This window comes from Schistocerca cancellata, chromosome 10 (genome assembly GCF_023864275.1).
Source record: "Schistocerca cancellata isolate TAMUIC-IGC-003103 chromosome 10, iqSchCanc2.1, whole genome shotgun sequence".
Taxonomy (NCBI): Eukaryota; Metazoa; Arthropoda; class Insecta; order Orthoptera; family Acrididae; genus Schistocerca; species Schistocerca cancellata.
Window position 1 is genome coordinate 73,058,007 of NC_064635.1, and position 20,502 is coordinate 73,078,508.

At 40.5% G+C, this 20,502-nt stretch overlaps 1 protein-coding gene across 8 annotated transcripts in view; it reads left to right on the plus strand.

Annotated features, from left to right (window-relative positions):
• The first annotated feature begins 63 nt into the window (after positions 1–63).
• LOC126106429 (speckle-type POZ protein-like) overlaps positions 64–20,502 on the plus strand; it is a 65,109-nt gene continuing 44,670 nt past the window's right edge. For 5 of the 8 annotated variants that reach the window (XR_007523346.1, XR_007523345.1, XR_007523342.1 and 2 more), the window contains exons 1-2: positions 166–440; positions 11,925–12,262. The gene's annotated coding sequence lies outside the window, so the exon portion shown is untranslated. The other 3 variants (XR_007523344.1, XR_007523343.1, XR_007523347.1) reach the window with 3 other exon arrangements.

Here is a 20,502-nt window from a genome sequence, read left to right on the forward strand (position 1 = left end):
CCGTCGTTTGTATGTTCGCGCAAAACGTGTAATGGCCTCTCATTCTGTGTTCTGATTGGCTGAAGAGATCGCTTGTGTTGTGTACAAGTTGGGTAACAAAAGCACATCGTACAGCGCAATCTCGAATTCACAGTTGACGACCCTATTGTGCCGCATTTGGTGGGTTTTGTATTTCTACTTGCTTGTTCTGCAAATATGTAGTTTGAGTGATACAGAGCATGAAAGATCTATCCAAGAGATGCCCTTCTTTTTCTCTGTTTGTTGTGCTACAGTGCCTGAAAGTGCGATACTATATATTGTACCGTTTTATTTATTTATTGTATTTTGCATGCGAGTCATCAGTTGAGATTTTTGCAAATGTAACATTTTTTTACAAATTTCATACAAACAGAGTAAATGCATTTTATATATGCCTAAGTGACTACGTATAAGCGTAAATGGTACGTATATCTTACTTAGATGTATGTGTCTTATTACTTAGCAAGACAACATACTTTACAGTTTTTGTTTGAGCAGATACATTTTATATATGCATAATTGCTAACATGTACATGGTACAAATGTCAGTGTACTTAGAAAACACTATAGAATAAGATATTACATCATAATTATTACAAATGTCCAGATTTTACATAACAAAATCTGCAGAGATTTCAGTTCAGTTTAACATGAGTACTCATTCAAAGAATATAAGCACTTACCAATCAAGAATGAATTCAGCTTCACTTTGAATAAGTTCCCTTTGTGGCACATTATAGAGCTCGGCAGTTTATTATATCACATCAGGACATTAATGCATGCACTATGGTCTGTTGTGTTTAGCTTAGTTCTTTGTCTGTAATAGGACCTTTCTTTCTTGTTTCACATACCAGCATGTCAGAGCACCTGGTTTATTTGTTTTTAGCTATCATAAAAAAGTAATTAATTTGCAAAGACACAGTGAGATATTTATGATGTACAAAGATGATCCTCTAGGAGCCTGTGTACCCTCTTCTATGGATAATTCTGACTGCTCCCCCCCCCCCCTCTCTCTTCTCTCTCTCTCTCTTTATTTTTTTCCCCAAGGTTAATATTCTGTTCATTGGATGTAGCATCAGACCCTCACATCTCTAGTCCATATTTAATCTGTGAAAATGGCCCCATAATAATTTGTTTTTAATGTCTGTTCAGAAACTGCTTTTGATAGCTGTCTATATAGTGAACTACTGGTATTATTACATGTAAAACTGATTTGGTTAACCCATTGTAGATTTTCATCTAGGTAAATACCTTGAATTTTACAGTATTCTGTATATACCTTGCAAATTTGAATGACAATGACCGTGATTTGTAGTTGACATTAACCTTCAGACCTTGGTCCTGGAAATAACTTGTTACTTGATGTAGTCCCTCAGCTGCAACCAATGTTTACTCACCATTTTGTTTGCTAACGAGTAACAGTGAGGCATCATCTGCACAGGTTACCAACTGGGAATTGAGAGGTAGCTCTCTATCATTTATGTACACAAGGAAGAGGTAAGGCACCGAAACTGAGCCCTGCTGTTTCATATGTGGACTGGGAACTTAAGACTTGAGAATTGATATTGTAAGTCAGCTTTTTACACTGCTTACATTCAACTAGATGTGTAGTTAGCATTTGCATGGATGCAGCATTGCTATCGCTATAAGGGGTGAGCATAAAATGATAATTGGATCCTTCTATTGCCCACGAGATTCATCTCCTGATGTAGCTGAAAACCTTAGAGAAAACCTCACTTGACTTGTATGTCCATTTTCCAATTATACTGTAATCATCAGTGGACTTTAATCATTCAATGATGGTAATACATTGGATCTAATGGCAACAAATAGATCTCACCTCTTTGAAGATGTCCACATCTAAACTGCTATCAGTGACCATGACATGGTTGTGGCAGCAATGATTACGGAAGTACAAAGGACAACTAAAACATCCAGAAACATATATATGTTCAGTAAACTAGATAAAAAGTCAGCAATGTCATATCTCAGTGAAGCACTTGAAACTTTCAGCACAGGTCAGGAGCATGTAGAGGTACTCTGGCACAAGTTTAAAAGAATAGTTGACCAACCACTGGATAGACACATACCCAGTAGAACAGTTCATAATGTGAGGGAAACTCATGGTATACAGTCACTGTAAATAAACTTCTAAAAAACAGATTACTGCATAATAGGTGTAAAACAAATCATAGGGCTATAAATAGAGAGATGCTGAATGAAACACTTTCGGCTGTCGAGAGAGCAAAGCATGATGCCTGCAATGACTTTGTTAGCAAAATATTGTCAACTGACATTTCAAGAAATCCATAGAAATTCTGGTCATATGGAAAGGCTGTTTGTGGCATCAAAGTTAGTGTCCAGTCCCTAGTGAATGAGACAGGAACTCAAACTGAACATGACAAAGCAAAAGCTGAAATGCTTAACTCCATTTTAAAATCTGCCTTTTAAAAGGAAAACGCAGGAGAATTGCCCCAATTTATTTGTTGTACCACTGAAAAGATGAATGAAATAAGTATTAGCGCCAGTGGTGTTGAGAAACAGCTGAAATAGTTAAAACTGAACAAAGCTCCAAGTGTCGATGATATCTGTCAGATTCTATACTGAATTTGCAGTTGAGTTACCCCTTCTTCTCACTATAATCTATCATAGATCCCTCAAACAAAAAACTGTGCCCAGTTCTCGGAAAATGGCACAGGTCACACTTGTCTACAAGATGTGTAGTAGAAGTGATCCACAAAAGTACCATCCAATATATTTGACATTGATTTGTTGTATAACATTAGAACATATTCTGAACACAAACATAATGAGGGATCTTGAACAGAATGACCTCCTCAATGCCAACCAGCATGGTTTTTGAAAATATCAATCGTGAAATGCAACTCGCACTTTCCTCACATGACATACTGAAAGCTTTGGATCAAAGCAACCGGGTAGATATAATGTTTCTTTATCTAAAAAGCTTTTGACTCGGTATCGTACCTACACTTATTGTCAGAAGTGCGATCATATAAGGTATCGAGTGAAATTTGTGACTGGATTGAGGACTTTGTGGAAGGTGGCGACACAGCTTGTTATCTTGGATGGGGACTCATTGTTGGATGTAGAAGTAACTACAGGTGTGTCCCCAGGAAAGTGTGTTGGAACCCTTGCTGTTCATGTTGTATATTAATGGCCTTGCAGGCAATATCAATAGTAAAATGAGGGTTTTTGCAGATGATCCAGTTATCTGAAGTAAAGTACCATCTGCGAGAAGCTGCATAAATATTCAGCCTGATCTTGAAAATATTTCAACATGGTGTGGAGATTGTCAACTTGCTCTAAATGTTCAGAAATGTAAGATTGTGCAATTCATGAAACGAAAAAAAAATATCCTGTGCCTATAATATCAATTAGTCACTATAGGAATCAGCCAACTCATACCAGGAGCTAGGTGTAACACTTTTTAGGGATAAGCAGGTGGTATATTGGTATAATACTGGAAAAGTGCAATCAGTCTACAGAAGAGATTGCTTACAAATCACTTGTGTGACCCATCCTAGAATATTGCTCAAGTGTGTAGGATCCGTACAAAAAAGGTGGTTGTTGTTGTGGTGATCTTCAGTCCAGAGACTGGTTTGATGCAGCTCTCCATGTTACTCTATCCCGTGCAAGCTTCATCATCTCCAAGTAACTACTGCAACCCACATCCTTTTGAATCTGCTTACTGTATTCATCTCTTGGTCTCCCTCTACGGTTTTTACTGTCCACACTTCCCTCCAATACTACATTGGTGATCCCTTGATGCTTCAGGACATGTTCTACCAACCGATCCCTTCTTTTAGTCAGATTGTGCCACAAATTCCTCTTCTCACCACTTCTATTCAGTACCTCCCCATTAGGTATGTTATCTACCCGTTTAATCTTCAGCATTTTTCTGTAGTACCACATTTCGAAAGCTTCTTTTTCTCTTCTTGCCTAAACTATTCATGGTCCATGTTTTACTTCTGTTCATGGCCGCACTCCATACAAATACTTTCAGGAAAGATTTCCTGACACTTAAATTTATACTTGATGTTAACAAATTTCTCTTCTTCAGAAACGCTTTCCTTGGCATAGCCAGTCTACATTTTATGTCCTCTCTACTTTGACGATCATCAGTTATTTTGCTGCCCAAATAGCAAAACTCATCTACTACTTTAAATGTCTCATTTCCTAATCTAATTCCCTCAGCATCACCTGAATTAATTCGACTACATTCCATTGTCCTCATTTTGCTTTTGTTGATGTTCATCTGACATCCTCCTTTCAAGACACTGTCCATTCCATAAGAAAGAACTAACGGGGGATATTGAACATATACAGAGAAGGGCAGCACGAAATGTCAAAGGTTTGTTTAACCCATGGGAGAGTATCAGAAGGATACTGAAGGAACTGAAATGGCAGACTCTTCCAGACAGTCATAAACTAGCCCAAGAAAGTCTTTTAACAAAGTTTCAAGAACTGGCTTTAAAAGATTACTCTAGGGATATACTACAATCCCCTAAGTATGACTCACATAGGGATTGTTAGGATAAGATTAGAATAATTACTACACACACAGAGGCATTCAAATAATCATTCTTCCCACACTCCATACATGAACGGAAAAGGAAGAAACCCTAATAACTTGTAAAATAGGATTTACCCCGTGTCATGCTCTCACGATTGGTTCAAATGGCCCTAAGCACTATGGGACTTAACACCTGAGGTCATCAGTCCCCTAGACTCTAACTAACCTAAGAACATCACACACATCCATGCCAGAGGCAGGATTCAAACCTGCGACCATAGAAGCAGTGCAGTTCCGAACTGAAGTGCCTAGAACCGCTAAGTCACAGCGGCCGGCCCTCACGATTGGGCGTCAAGTTTACTGAAGAGTAACTTATAGTTCACTGAGTCAAACACTTTACCGGGGTCCAGAAATATGCATGTTTTGTGTATACTTTGATCAAGGAAACTCTAATTGCTGTGATCCTTTCAGAAGCCATGCTGCACCTCTGTTAGCAAGTTATTTTTGCAGAAATAATGACTGATCTGTTCCAGCAATACAGCTTCAAGTACTTTACTGAATATAGCTTCAGGTACTTTACTGAATATGGGTGTCACTGATGAATCTGAAATTTTAAACCACCTCCTTGGATCCTTTTTTGTGTGTTGGTTTAAGTGTGCTCCATTTCAATACATTTTGTGTGTTCTCTGATACTGCAGTTAATCAGACGCATAAGTATTTAAACTTATTCTTTATTACATTTTTTAAATAACAACACAATGCAAACCTTCGCAGCCTGATGAGTACTTATTCTTTAGGTTATTTGTTATCCTGCCTTGTTCAACCACTCCTTTGAATTCAAAAGGTGGCTCTTATGAGCTTTACCTTACCACTTAAGTTTTGGGATTAAATGGATTGACATCTGCAGATACAAAATATATATTTAAAATGTTTTATACTTCATTGGGATCTTTAGTTATGTGTCCTTCATATCTGATGTTTACAATTTCAGTTTCTGGCTTTGGAATGACTTTGCAAAGTTTATTCACTATTTTCCTTGAAGTGTTGGCTGTAGTGGCTGATTGAGCTATTTCACTGCTGTACATCTGTTTTCTTAGACTTGAAAGCTGTTTCTGAGAGATTTCTTTGATTCATTATACTTATCCCTGAAAATCTGATGACTTGTGTAGCACATCCAGGTCCTGGATATTTTGCCTGAGTTTGACCATATTTGTTGGAAGTCTGTCTGCTGTTTTTTGCACTGTGGTTATGGGTTAGTATTCTCTTGTCTTTCCTTAACAGGACAGCAAAAGATAAAATATCTTAGCATAATAACATAGAATCTGGCACATTTGTTTTCTGACCTTTTAGGATGGTAAAGCAGATCCCATTCCTATGTACCTAATTTAATATTGCAAAATATTGCCTCAATAATCAGATTGCCATGCATCCCAGTATCCTACTAAATGTATCTCCTTATCTTAGCCTTTCTTTCTTCCTCTGTAGTGGTCAATCCAAGGATTGGTTTGCAACAGCTACAATGGCAGCTCGTCTCCATTCTGTGTCTTTCAGCTTTTCTCTTCATTTCTTTATAGGTGTTACATCCCACATCTTTCATGATTTGATCCATGTACCTCAGCCATGGCCTTCCTCATGGTCTTTTTCCCTCGACATATCCCTCTATGATTGTGTTCAGGAGTCCTTTATGTCTTAATAGATGGTCTGTAAATTGCACTCTTCTTTTAACAATGAAACTCCAGAAGCTTCTCTTCTCACCTGCTCTTTCCAGAACCACTTTGTTTGTGACCTTGTCGATACATTTTATTTTGAGCATGCGTCTATAGCACTACATTTCAAAAGAATTTAGCTTCTGGTCTTCCTCTGTCCCGAGAGTCCATGTTTCACACCCATAGCATGCCACACTCCATACATATGATTTCAAAAATCTTTTCCTGATTTCAAGGCTGATGCTCTTAGATGTTAAGATGTTTTTCTTCGTGTTAAAAGCAGCCTTTGCTTGAGCAATTCTACTTCTCACTTCTGCCTTGCTCCTTCCACCCCTGGTAATATTACTTCTTCTTCCATGATGTTTTCAGACAGTTCTGGTCTGCTGTACACTTTTCCTATATATTGTTTCCATCTTCTGCAACTTCATCATCGTCATCCAACATATTGCCATTTTCATCCATCACAGCCTTACACTTGTTTCTTCTGTCTCCAAAGAAATGTCTCACACATTTATAGATCTTGTCAATATTTCCCTTTCTCATGTTGTCCTCAACTGAAATACAGAGATCATCAAGGTATTTTTCTCTTGCTTGTTTTGCCTCTCTGTTGATTCTGTTTTTCAGACTCTTGTATTTCTCTTGGTCTTCCCTCTTCACAGAATTTTTTAATTTTCTTCCTTCTTCCATCATATTTAGTAGGTCATTAGTGATCCATTCCTCCCTTTTCTCTGTCCTTTCTTTTCCTACTATTACTTCTTCTGATGCTTTTAAAATACCAATTTTTATTTTTTTCCCAGCTGCTTTGTATGTCATTGCAGCCCTCTGTATTTGTTTTCTTGTCTGTTTCTAGTTGATAGTGCTTCAGTGTATTTTCATTTTTCAGGTTTGTCAAATCACATTTACATGTACTTCTTTTTTTAATGTTCTTATGTGGATGATAAATCCCTATAACTGTGTCTTCTCATAATCTTTCTGCATCCTTTGATGTGTAGTTCAGTGCTTGTCACTTTGATCAATTCTTCTGTGATGTACGTATCTAAATAGTTTATTTTCTTAGGCTCAAGATTCTCCCTAACATAAACTGTGACACCACCTACCTTTTGTTGCTGTCTACAGTTTATTTTTGCTAAGAAGTATCCCTCTAGTTCACAGTAAATAATTTCATCACATTCTAATCCTTGCTCAGTTAACACTAATCCACTTTTGGCACAGATAACAGTGGCTACGCATTGTGGCATGGAAGCAGTGAGCCCTTAGGTTGCTGGATGGAGTTAGTGCCACATCGACACACACACACACACACACACACACACACACACACACGTAATTCCCACGAATTCCGGGGAGGGGCGCAATGAGCTCTGACGCCATATTCAATCACATCCCAGATGTGTTTGATCGGGTTCAGATCTGATGAGTTGGGGAGCTACCATAGCAACTGGAACTCACAACTGTGTTCCTCAAACCACTCCGTCACATTCCTGGCCTTGTGACACGATGCATTATCTTGTCGAAAAATGCCACTGCTGTCGGGGAACATGATCATTGTGAAGGGGTGTCCATGATCAGCAACCAGTGTACAATACTCCTTGTCCATCATGCTGCCTTGCACGAGCTCCACTGGACCCGTGGATGCCCACATGAAAGTTCCCCAGAGCATAATTGAGCCACTGCCAGCTCGTCTCTGTCCTTCAGTACAGGTGTAAAGGAGCTATTCCCTGGAAGGCAACGGATTCGCACCCTCCTGTTGGTGTTAAGAAGGTATCGGGATTCGTCAGACCCTCAGCATTCCGCCACTGCACCAGCATCCAATGCCATGGTCACATGTCCATTTCAGTCATAGTTGCCAGTGTTGTGGTGTTGACACTGGCACATGCACGGGACGTCGGCTGTGGCCGCCCATCGTTAGGAGTGTCCGGTGCACTGTGCGTTCGGACACACTTGTACTATGCCCAGCATTAAAGTCTGATGATAGTTCTACCACAGTTCGCCGCCTGTTCTGTTTTACCAGTTCTGCTCAACCTACTACGTCTGACATCTGTAATGAGGGATGGCCGTCCAACCCCATGACATCTGGATGGAGTTTCACTTTGGTTTTGCTATGTGTTGAAGACACTCTCCACAGAATTCCTTGAACACCAAACAAGTCACCCAGTCTCCTTAATGCTTGTGCTGACTCTCTGGACCATCACAATCTGCCCTCTGTCAAACTCAGATAGATTGTGCACCTTCCCCATTCTACACAGGGACAGCACTCTCACTGATACTACACATGCCGTGTGTGTGTGTGTGTGTGTGTGTGTGTGTGTGTGTGTGTGTGTGTGTGTGTGTGTGTGTGTCCAGCTGGCTGTCATTCCTCAACAGGTGATGCCGCTACTGCCCAGATGGGTTTATATCGATAGTAGGTCGGTGGTCATAATATTGTGGCTGATCAGTGTAGAAGCATGAGCCTTATTGGTATTTTTAACTGATCACACTGATTATCTTCATTTATAAAGTACTGAGTTGGTTCACTTAATTAAGTACTGAGTCCAGGCATTTGTTTCTGTTGCAGTTCTGAAGCTACTACCCAACTTGGCATCTGTCCATTTAGTTGTCATAGAAGGTGCTGATGTGCCTTTCTTCTCCATACAGTCCAATGAGCTGCAGAAGCACTTGTTGTTGCAGCCACTGAAGCTGTGTGTTCTAAAACATTTGACTGGATAATTGATGCTGAAAAGTTTGAACTTGTTGATATCACAGCTTCTGTTGTTCCCACTCACTGACTTGGCTGTTCCCACCCATTGACTTGGCAGGCTGTACACTGACCTTGCCACAAAAATTTGTTGTCTTGAGCTCTGGGTTTTATTGGTCTTGTTTATCTTCTTGGGGCACTGCTTGTGTCCGGCCTTCTGAGTACATGACCTACTGTTGGCGCAAACTGATGTTCCTACTCATTAATGCCCTCTTGACATCACTGTAGTTAATAACAGGTACTGTTTTGGTTGTTGCTGTGGTGCCATTTGGCCAGTTTCATCTGGATCCTACAGTTTGAGTGATATTCCAAGCTTTAGTTGGTTGTTTACAAGTAGAGTTCTTTCCATTTCTTCTTTTCCTGTAGCATTTAGGTTCAGTACATAAGAAGTATACCAGTCTCTGTTCTCAGGAACTCTTGCAAACTGATTATTTGGAAAGCTTTCACTATCTGGCTATTTTCTTATTTGTTCGTATTGTTTCACCATTCGTATAAGACCTGTTCTCAGGATCATTTCTGTGTGATATTCCAACTATTATTATTATTACATCTTTGTGTTGAAAGCTCACTAGTGTTGATGTCATAGCTTTTAATGCCTTATGTTAGTTGTGCCACCCTAGGCGACAGTAGTATTGATCATTGAGAGGTTCTGTAAGTTGTTGCAGCTTTCTATTATAGTACTGTAGTTAATGGTGCACCTTTTATAACATTTCCTTCAACTATGTAATTACTATGACTTTGATTTATTAAGCTGACTGCAATTGACTGTCCACGGCTGTCTGCAAACACTGTTATTCTTGTCCCATGTTAGGATGAGCTGCTTGTGGCATTGCTGTATCCGTTGTGCGAATATTTTTTTGTTTGCTTCTGCACAACACCACCTTCCGCTTCGAATTCACATTTGCACAAGAGAAATGAAACATTGTTTTACATCTGATGCACATAATTCCTTTGAAGACACGGTTTCCACATTAGCAAAGGCTTGAAAATTTTTGGAAGATAACACAAAAAGTGATGAAATGTACCTGGATGAAAACTTATCCGAAAAGGTGTCTTGCATAAGGCAGAATTGCTCTCCAATACTACACAATACTATATTGTACTGTTAGTGTTTAGTGCGTTACTGTATCTTTAGAACAAAACATTCTCAAAATTAACTTTTAAGGCTGTCTTATTAGTAACCTATGGGCATTATATACCATTTTTTGGCTAGATTTCCCATTAAAGAATTAATGTGATATTTGGCTTTACTTTCAGTATGCAAAATTACACCTATACCTCGTTAAGCTTTTTCAAACAGACTATCTATGTCGTTGGGATGATGGTTCCTTGTCTCCATCTGGCTATCCTGATTCAGGTTCTCCTTGCTTTTTCTAAATTACTTGAGGCAACTGCTGGAGTGGTTCATTCTATAAGGCCATGGCCGACTACCTGCTCTATGGTTTTCAAACTAGACGTATAACTATGTTAATGTCTATGTGTACAAATTATGTTTTTAGCTCTTACACTGCACTATCACGACAGGTACAATGTCCTTATAAACATGATCCATGTATAAATAAGCCTGCCGCTGCTGCTACTACCACCACCACCACCACCACCACCACCACCTTCTGAAGAGTACCTTAAATGCAGCTTGCAGTTGTTCTGTCATTTAATGTGCTCCTGTTAAGAATGTTTGTCCCTTACTGTTCAAAACTATGTTGTGGCCTGTGCTGCCCTCATCTAAAGCCACATGGAAAATGCAAGGAGAGTTGGAATATGATTGTTTACAGTGGACTCTTGACCACAAGTGAATTAAATAGTCTCAAAGCCGAATATCAAATATCAACAAGTACATTTTTGGCTTGTCAGGTCACTCCAAGAATCATGGAAGAGCAAGAAAAATTATGCATAAGAAAGATCCATATCATAACATTTGAATTCAAAGTACAAACTATGCATAGTACAAAATCAGATGTTGCCCAAAGCTCAGCTTGAAAACCTGGGATCAAGACCACTTGCCCTATTTATCTGAAATAATAAGAATCTACATCCAAAAATATAGTGACTGAGCTATCCAGGTACTACTCAGGAATTGACATCACAGCCCTACAGACACCTGTACCTCTTCTCCTAGGTTCCATACTAAGATGAAGTTCTCGTGCATACCTTGTGGGAAAAGCAGCCTTACTTTCAGGAGTGCTGGTCTCGCAAGGTACGCAGAAAAACTTCTGTGAACTTTTGTTTTTTTATTTATTAATAGGTTTTTGGAACATGCCCATGCAGCCATCTCAACACACGAAATGTTGTAATGCAGTTTGGTTTTGAAAATTCATGGTGAACATTAGTTTAATTCTGTGAAGATACACTCGCGTAAGATCTGTGAAGGCAATTCGATAAGTGGTCAGATAGATCAGTCAATAGAGTACTTGGCCACCAAAGGCAATGATGCCAGGTTTGAGATCCTGCCCAGCAAACATTTTTAATCTGCCAGGAAGTTTCAGATCAGCACAATCTGTGTGGTGCTAGTGTATTCAACAGTGAAGCATCATTTTACTGTAAGGATCTATCTGCTTTATACAAGGAGAGTGTGAGTGACATGTACAGACATGTGAATATATGCACATGTATAATGAAGAAAGTCCAGGTAGTCAGTTGTTACCTTGTTGAAGAAAACATTGTGACATTTCCCTGAAGTCATCTAAGAAAACTTTAATCATCATGGATGGATAGTGAATGAGCCTCCATCCTCCTGAATCTGAGGCAAACACCTTAATAAATGCTCCACCTCCGTCGGATATACCTAGTGTACTGTTCTCTTATATTTGTATATACTCAGAACAGTTTATCTAAATAACACTAAAACTAATTATTCACCTGTTCATTTAGACTCTCAACACTGGACCCAGATGACTTTAGACTAACGACCGTACTGGCACATCTGTTACAGCCTGCCTTCTGCCCCTCAGCGAATGCTGTGAAGTGTTTCCTTCAGTTAAGAAGTCGAGTTGAACTCACGAGGGCTTAAATCAGAGATTTGTTTGATTGATGAAGCTGCTAAGTGCTACACCACCTACTGCACTTCCCTGATTTAAGCCCTCATGAGTTCAACTCTATTTCTAAACTGAAGGAAACAGTTCATGACATTTGCTTCAGAACTGCTATAAATTCGTCGGGCAATAGACCATGCCGCTCAAACTGTCAACACAACTGGCACTGCTAAGAGTATCCTATGACTTCCACATCACTGGCAATGGGTTATACACAATGCTGGTGACTACTTTGAAGGTCAGTAAAACTTTGAAATACACATCTATTTTCTACGAGCTGTAAATAAATAATTGCCACTATTAAAGTTCCAACCCTTGTATATTACCATCTCCTCTTGGAGCACAGGAAGGGGAATATGTTCCTATTGAAAAGACTCTGACAGAATAGTGAGTAACCAGCTGCCTCAATCCTCATTCCGCCTTCCTCACCAAAAATGCTGTCATACTAACATATTTGCACTCTTCTAACACACAGATCCTTTTATCCAGTCTCTCTTTGTTGTGAATACCCACTGTGGTGTCAGGGGCTAGAATAGACCCACACCCTTCCGTGCCTGTCGTAAGAGGTGACTAATAAGTGTCTTTTTATTTGGTCACATTTTTATGTTGGTATTTTGACTATTCTTTGGACTTCTGAAGGTTTTCATTCTCTCTTCTTTTTTAACACTTTTTCCTCACCTTTTTGGCTTTTTAAATTCTTGTCCCCATTTTGGGTTGCGACACTATGTCTCACAGAGACCAAGTTCTAGAACATCTTTCAGAATCGGATGTCTGGCAGCTCAACATTGGAACTGCAACATATTTCAGTGCAGTCAACGGAACATACTCGGTTATTGATCTCACAGTTTGCAGCCCAAATGTCTTACCCTAAATTCAGTGATGTGTCCATGGTGATCTTTGTGACAGTGACCATTTCCCTATCGTTCTCTCCCTCTCTACTCACAGACATCTGGAACATTCTCCATGTTGGTTGCTTCGGGAAGCTGACTGGCTTTACAGCCACTTTTGCAGGCATGTGTGTGACGGATACTATTGATACTATTATTCAGGCTGCACCAGCAATGATACCCTAATACCCTACTCCTCTGCTCATCCCGACAACCGCTGGTGCGATGGTGGTCTGAAAATGTAGCCACAAGTTATGAGAGAGTACTGCAGGGCAATTCAATGGCATAAGCGCCATCCCTCTATGGATAATTTAATAGCATTCAAAAGACTCCAGGCTAAAGTGTGGGTTCTAATAAAGAAAAGGAAGCATGAGTGTAGGGAGCAAAGTGTGTCACCTATGCAATCCCATTTCCCAGTGTCCCAAGCCTAGACTAAACTCTGCCCCATTTGCAGCTATCTGCCACCCATGGTGATTCCGTGCATTCTTGTCATTGGTAACATCTGCACTGATCCCGTGGTACTTGCTGAATGTTTTGCGGCACACTTCGCTGAAGGATTCACTTGCAGTAATTATCATCCTCATTTCCTGGCCTGGAGACACCTTATTGAGAGCAGCCTACTATCCTACCATGCAAACAGTTCTCTATCATACAGTGTCCCTTTTACTGAATGAGAGTTTCACAAGATATGGCACCTGAACCTGACAAAATCCATAGCCAAATGCTCAAACATCTTCGTGCAGACAGCATGAAACATAACTTTGGGGTTTTTAATTATATTTGGTGGGAAGGAGAATTTCCCTCTGAATGGCGGGAAGGCGTAATTATTTCCTTCCTGAGACGTGGAAAGGAGCCACATATTTTAACTAACTACCAATCAATCTCTCTGATGAATGGGCTGTGTAAGCTGTTGGAATGAATGGTCAACTGCCATCTTTGTTGGTGTGTTGAAGCTGGAGGGCATATATCAAGATTCCAAGTGGCTTTTCAGGCTTTTTGGTCCACCATAGATCACCTGGTTCATTTGGAATCTGCAGTGTGCAATGCTTTTGCCCATTGCCAACATCTGACTGCTGTGTTCTTTTACCTACAGAAGGCCATACAATACCACCCGGTGACATCATATCTCGTCTACATTGCATTAGTGGGATTTCTGAGGCAGTTTACCCTATTTTATCCAGAATTTCCTACCTCTCTGACTTTTTTGGGTCCAGTTAGGTTTGACTCTCAGCAACCGATATGTAGAGGAGACTGGAGTCTCTCAGGGATCGGTTCTGAGCATAATGCTGTTTGCTGTTGCCATCAGTGGCATCGTAAATGCAGTGGTCTCACAGTCTGTCCATCACTGTATGTGGATGATCTTTGGCTTTACTATGCCTCTGCATTACTGCGCACCACTGAGGACCAACTGTTTGTAGAATACATGACTGGCCTGTGAATGATGGCTATCAGTCTTCTCCTGCAAAATCATGAGTTGTGCATTTTTTCCAACTCCAGACTGTGCACCTGCACCCATAAATTTATCTTGGTGAGCAGTTACTTGACACCGTTTAAACTTTTCAATTCTTAGGCATTTTATTTGACAAGTTAACTTGGCTGCCACATGTCTGCCAGCTCAAGGCAGATTGCATGAAGAAGTTAAATGCTGTATATTTTCTTAGTAACTACTCACGAAGTCTGGACTGCATAGTTCTTCTGAGATTTTACAAAGCGCTGGTTTTTATCCCACTTGGGTTATGGATATGTTGCCTACAGATTGGCATCACCATCTGTACTGACTTGCTGGACTCTGTTCACCGCACTGGAGTATGATTGGCAACAGGGGACTTCCGTACAAGTCCTGTTGACAGCCTCCTGGCTGAAGCCAGTGTCCCACCACTGCAGATTAAATGACAGCAGCATCTGGTAAATTGCACAGTCACAATCTGTCAGATGCCTACTCATCTGTGTCACTTAACTGTCTTCCACAACCAACAATTCAGACTGTTTGTGCATTTCCCAAAACTGGATAGACCAGCTGGGATCTGACTTGATAATCTACTGAAGGACCTCTGACAGCCTCCTTTAGCCTGTGCTCCTAGAGCTCCCTCTCAACACCCCTAGTGGTCTGTACCCTGAACTGTGATACGGATGGACCTTTTAGGTGGTACCAAGAAGGTTGCCGATCCTGTCCTCCAACACCTGTTTCGTTCGATCTTACTCTAATTCAGTATGCATCTACACAGGTGGATCAAAAGTCAACAACAGGGTCGGTTATGCATTTGCACACACAAGGGGACAACGAGAAGCTCTCTGCTGAGTGCCTGCAGTGTATACACTGCAGAGTTGGTTGCCATATCTCAGGCTTTGATCAAATCCATAGTCACAACAAGTTTTCGGACCTGTAGTGATTCCATGAGTTGCTTAAGAGACAAATCTATGTGCTATCCCAAAAATTTTTTGGTCACCAACAATCCAGGGCCTATTGGTAGATCTCTACAGCTCTGGAAAGACAGTGATCTTCATTTTGACACCGAGCCACATAGGCATTCCAGGAAATAAGCTTGCAGACTGTGCTTGCTAAAGACACAACTACAGGAGACATTGGAGTACCAGGCTCCAACTTAAGATTGCAACTTCGACACAATATTTTGAGGCTCTGGGAATTAGAATTGCAGGCTACTGTGACCCAAAACAAGTTGAGAGTCATTAAAGAGTCCGCTAAGGTGTGGCATACATCTTTGCAGACCTCTCAGAAAGGTGGCATTGTGTTGTGCCGACTACACATCGGCCACAAGAGACTCACCTACGAGTTCCTTCTGTCTCAGGAGGATCCTCGTCACTGCAGCTGTGGTAGTTTACTGATGATAGCGCACGTTCTTGTTGAGTGCGCCCTGTTTGATGTGCAGCACGCTCTCAGCATGCCTACCTCACCACTGCAGATGCTTGTGGATGATGAGACAGCCCTTATAAAAGTATTGCATTTCCTGAGAGATAGTGGATTTTACACTAAACTGTAATACTTCTCTGCTCTCTGTGTTGGGGTGGTTATAGGAGAGAGAGCCTTTTCTTATGGTAGATACCCACCATGTGACCATGAGTTACTTTCCTCCCCTCTCACTTGTGCCTTTAGACACCCTTGTGCAAAATGCTGCCCGGGTTATCTCTGTTTTCTTTTACCTATCATGTTACAACTAGTGTCATACCATTTTCAAACTCTGTGACTTGCTTATATAGTTGGAGTAGCCAAGTCCCAACATTTTTGCTTTTTAATATTTCAAGCATTTCTATCATTCTCTGATGAAATGGAGGGACCCTGCTCACTTACACTGTCTTCTTTTGTGTTTCTTTGCCACTGCCGCTGTCTCCACTATTTCTCAGAATTTTGGAAATTTTGAGGGGGGGGGGGGGGGGTTCCAACTTAATTTTTCCCCTGTACTCAAATGTTTAAAATTTTGGTTGGAAATGCACCCTCCTACTTTACATAAACTTTACATATGTGTTAAAGTTCGCTGATCTGGGAGGGTCCAGACCCAAGCCTGTGAATGCTGTCCACTCATCTCTCTTTTTAATTTCCACTGTCTCCTGTGTCTTTTCCTCCCACTGCCCCTATCTCCATTCATCTCTCTCTCTCTCTCTCTCTCTCTCTCTCTCTCTCTCTCTCTCTCTCTCTCTTCCCCCCTCTCCCTCCCACCCTACCTTTCCCCTCTCCCTCCCTCTGTTACTGCCATTGTGTCTCACTCACCATCAGTATCTCCTTTATCTGTGGCTCCCACTGCTATTGTCTTCATCCAGCTCTCCTTCTCTTTCACTGACACTTTCTCCCACCATCAATGTCTCCTCTCTCTTCCATTGCCACTGTCTCTCTGTCACAAAAGGTGTGAATATGCTCCCATGCAAAAAAAAATTTATAAGGGGGACAGAATGAGGATTGGGGCAACTGGTTCCCCACTTTTCTGTCCAAATTTTTTCAAGAGGTACATGTTGTTGTTGTTGTGGTCTTCAGTCCTGAGACTGGTTTGATGCAGCTCTCCGTGCTACCCTATCCTGTGCAAGCTTCTTCATCTCCCAGTACTTACTGCAACCTACATCCTTCTGAATCTGCTTAGTGTATTCATCTCTTGGTCTCCCTCTACGATTTTTACCCTCCACGCTGCCCTCCAATGCTAAATTTGTGATCCCTTGATGCCTCAGAACATGTCCTACTAACCGGTCCCTTCTTTTTGTCAAGTTGTGCCACAAACTGCTCTCCTCCCCAATTCTATTCAATACCTCTTCACGAGTTACGTGATATACGCATCTAATCTTCAGCATTCTTCTGTAGCACCACATTTTGAAAGCTTCTATTCTCTTCTTGTCTAAACTATTTATCGTCCATGTTTCACTTCCATACATGGCTACACTCCATACAAATACTTTCAGAAACGACTTCCTGACGCTTAAATCTATACTCGATGTTAACAAATCTCTCTTCTTCAGAAATGCTTTCCTTGCCATTGCCAGTCTACATTTTATATCCTCTCTACTTCGACCATCATCCGTTATTTTGCTCCCCAAATAGCAAAACTCCTTTACTACTTTAAGTGTCTCATTTCCTAATCTAATTCCCTCAGCATCACCCGACTTAATTTGACTACATTCCATTATCCTCGTTTTGCTTTTGTTGATGTTCATCTTATACCCTCCTTTCAAGACACTGTCCATTCCGCTCAACTGCTCTTCCAAGTCCTTTGCTGTCTCTGACAGAATTACAATGTCATCAGCGAACCTCTAAGTTTTTATTTCTTCTCCATGGATTTTAATACCTACTCTGAACTTTTCTTTTGTTTCTTTTACTGCTTGCTCAATATAAAGATTGAATAGCATCGGGGAGAGGCTATAACCCTGTCTCACTCCCTTCCCAACTACTGCTTCCCTTTCATTTCCCTCGACTCTTACAACTGCCGTCTGGTTTCTGTATAAATTGTAAATAGCCTTTCACTCCCTGTATTTTACCGCTGCCACCTTCAGAATTTGAAAGAGAGTATTCCAGTCAACATTGTCAAAAGCTTTCTCTAAGTATACCGATGCTAGAAACGTAGGTTTGTCTTTCCTTAATCTTTCTTCTAAGATAAGTCATAGGGTCAGTATTGCCTCACGTGTTGCAACATTTCTACGGAATCCAATCTGATCTTCCCCGAGGTCGGCTTCTTCCATTTTTTCCATTTGTCTGTAAAGAATTCTCGTTAGTATTTTGCAGCTGTGACTTATTAAACTGATAGTTCGGTAATTTCCACGTCTGTCAACACCTGCTTTCTTTGGGATTGGAATTATTATATTATTCTTGAAGTCTGAGGGAATTTCGCCTGTCTCATTCATCTTGCTCACCAGATGGTAGAGTTTTGTCAGGACTGGTTCTCCCAAGGCTGTCAGTAGTTCTAATGGAATGTTGTCTACTCCCGGGGCCTTGTTTCGACTTAGGTCTTTCAATGCTCTATCAAACTCTTCACGATGATATCTCCCATTTCATCTTCATCTACATCCTCTTCCATTTCTATAACATTGCCCTCAAGTACATCACCCTTGTATAGATCATCTATATACTCCTTCCACCTTTCTGCTTTCCCTTCTTTGCTTAGAACTGGGTTTCCATCTGAGCTCTTGATATTCATACAAGTGGTTCTCTCTTCTCCAAAGGTCTCTTTAATTTTCCTGTAGGCAGTATCTATCTTACCCCTCACGAGATAAGCCTCTACATCCTTACATTTGTCCTCTAGCCATCCCAGCTTAGCCATTTTGCACTTCCTGTCAATCTCATTTTTGAGACATTTGTATTCATTTTTGCCTGCTTCACTTACTGCATTTTTGTATTTTCTCCTTTCATCAATTAAATTCAGTATCTCTTCTGTTACCCAAGGATTTCTACTAGCCCTTGTCTTTTTACCTACTTGATCCTCTGCTGCCTTCACTATTTCATTCCTCAAAGCTACCCATTCCTCTTCTACTGTATTTCTTTCCCCCATTCCTGTTGATTGTTCCCTTATGCTCTCCCTGAAACTCTGTACAGCCTCTGGTTCTTTCGGTTTATCCAGGTCCCATCTCCTTAAATTCCCACCTTTTTGCAGTTTCTTCAGATTTAATCTACAGTTCATAACAAATAGGTTGTGGTCAGTGTCCACATCTGCTCCTGGAAATGTCTTACAATTTAAAATCTGGTTCCTAAATCTCTATCTTACCGTTATATAATCTATCTGAAACCTTCTAGTATCTCCAGGATTCTTCCATGTATACAACCCTCTTTCATGATTCTTGAACCAAGTGTTAGCTATGATTAAGTTATGCTCTGTGCAAACTTCTACCAGGCAGCTTCCTCTTTCATTTCTTAGCCCCAATCCATATTCACCTACCACGTTTCCTTCTCTTCCTTTTCGTACTGTCGAATTCCAGTCACCCATGACTATTAAATTTTCATCTCCCTTCACCACCTGAATAATTTCTTTTATCTCATCATACATTTCATCAATTTCAAGAGGTACATATTCGCTGTTTTGTGCTCCTACAGGAGGATTTTTCCATCGGTTCCCTTTTCCATGCTAGAGTAGCTTATACGAAACTAATCCCATGGGTTGGTAAAGTTTTGAAAGTTTATTTGTATACTTTGTCACATATAAACAACAAATAACTATCCATAATATAAAGTTAATACAAAATCATTTGCTTTATGCTCTTTCTCAATACATTGCTCAAAGACCTCAATTCACTGAAAACGTCCATCTTATGGTTGTATTAGAAAGCTTTTGACAATGTTGACTGGAATACTCTCTTTCAAATTCTGAAGGTGGCAGGGGTAAAATACAGGGAGCGAAAGGCTATTTACAGTTTGTACAGAAACCAGATGGCAGTTATAAGAGTCGAGGGGCATGAAAGGGAAGCAGTGGTTGGGAAAGGAGTAAGACAGGGTTGTAACCTCTCCCCGATGTTATTCAATCTGTATATTGAGCAAGCAGTAAAGGAAACAAAAGAAAAATTCGGAGTAGGTATTAAAATTCATGGAGAAGAAGTAAAAACTTCGAGGTTCGCCGATGACATTGTAATTCTGTCAGAGACAGCAAAGGACCTGGAAGAGCAGTTGAACGGAATGGACAGTGCCTTGAAAGGAGGATATAAGATGAACATCAACAAAAGCAAAACGAGGATAATGGAATGTAGTCGAATTAAGTCTGGTGATGCTGAGAGTGTTAGATTAGGAAATGAGACACTTAAAGTAGTAAAGGAGTTTTGCTATTTAGGGAGTAAAATAACCAATGATGGTCGAAGTAGAGAGGATATAAAATGTAGACTGGCAATGGCAAGGAAAGCGTTTCTCAAGAAGAGGAATTTGTTAACATTGAGTAGAGATTTAAGTGTCAGGAAGACGTTTCTGAAAGTATTTGTATGGAGTGTAGCCATGTATGGAAGTGAAACATGGACGATAACTAGTTTGGACAAGAAGAGAATAGAAGCTTTCGAAATGTGGTGCTACAGAAGAATGCTGAAGATAAAGTGGGTAGATCACGTAACTAATGAGGAGGTATTGAATAGGATTGGGGAGAAGAGAAGTTTGTGGCACAACTTGACTAGAAGAAGGGATCGG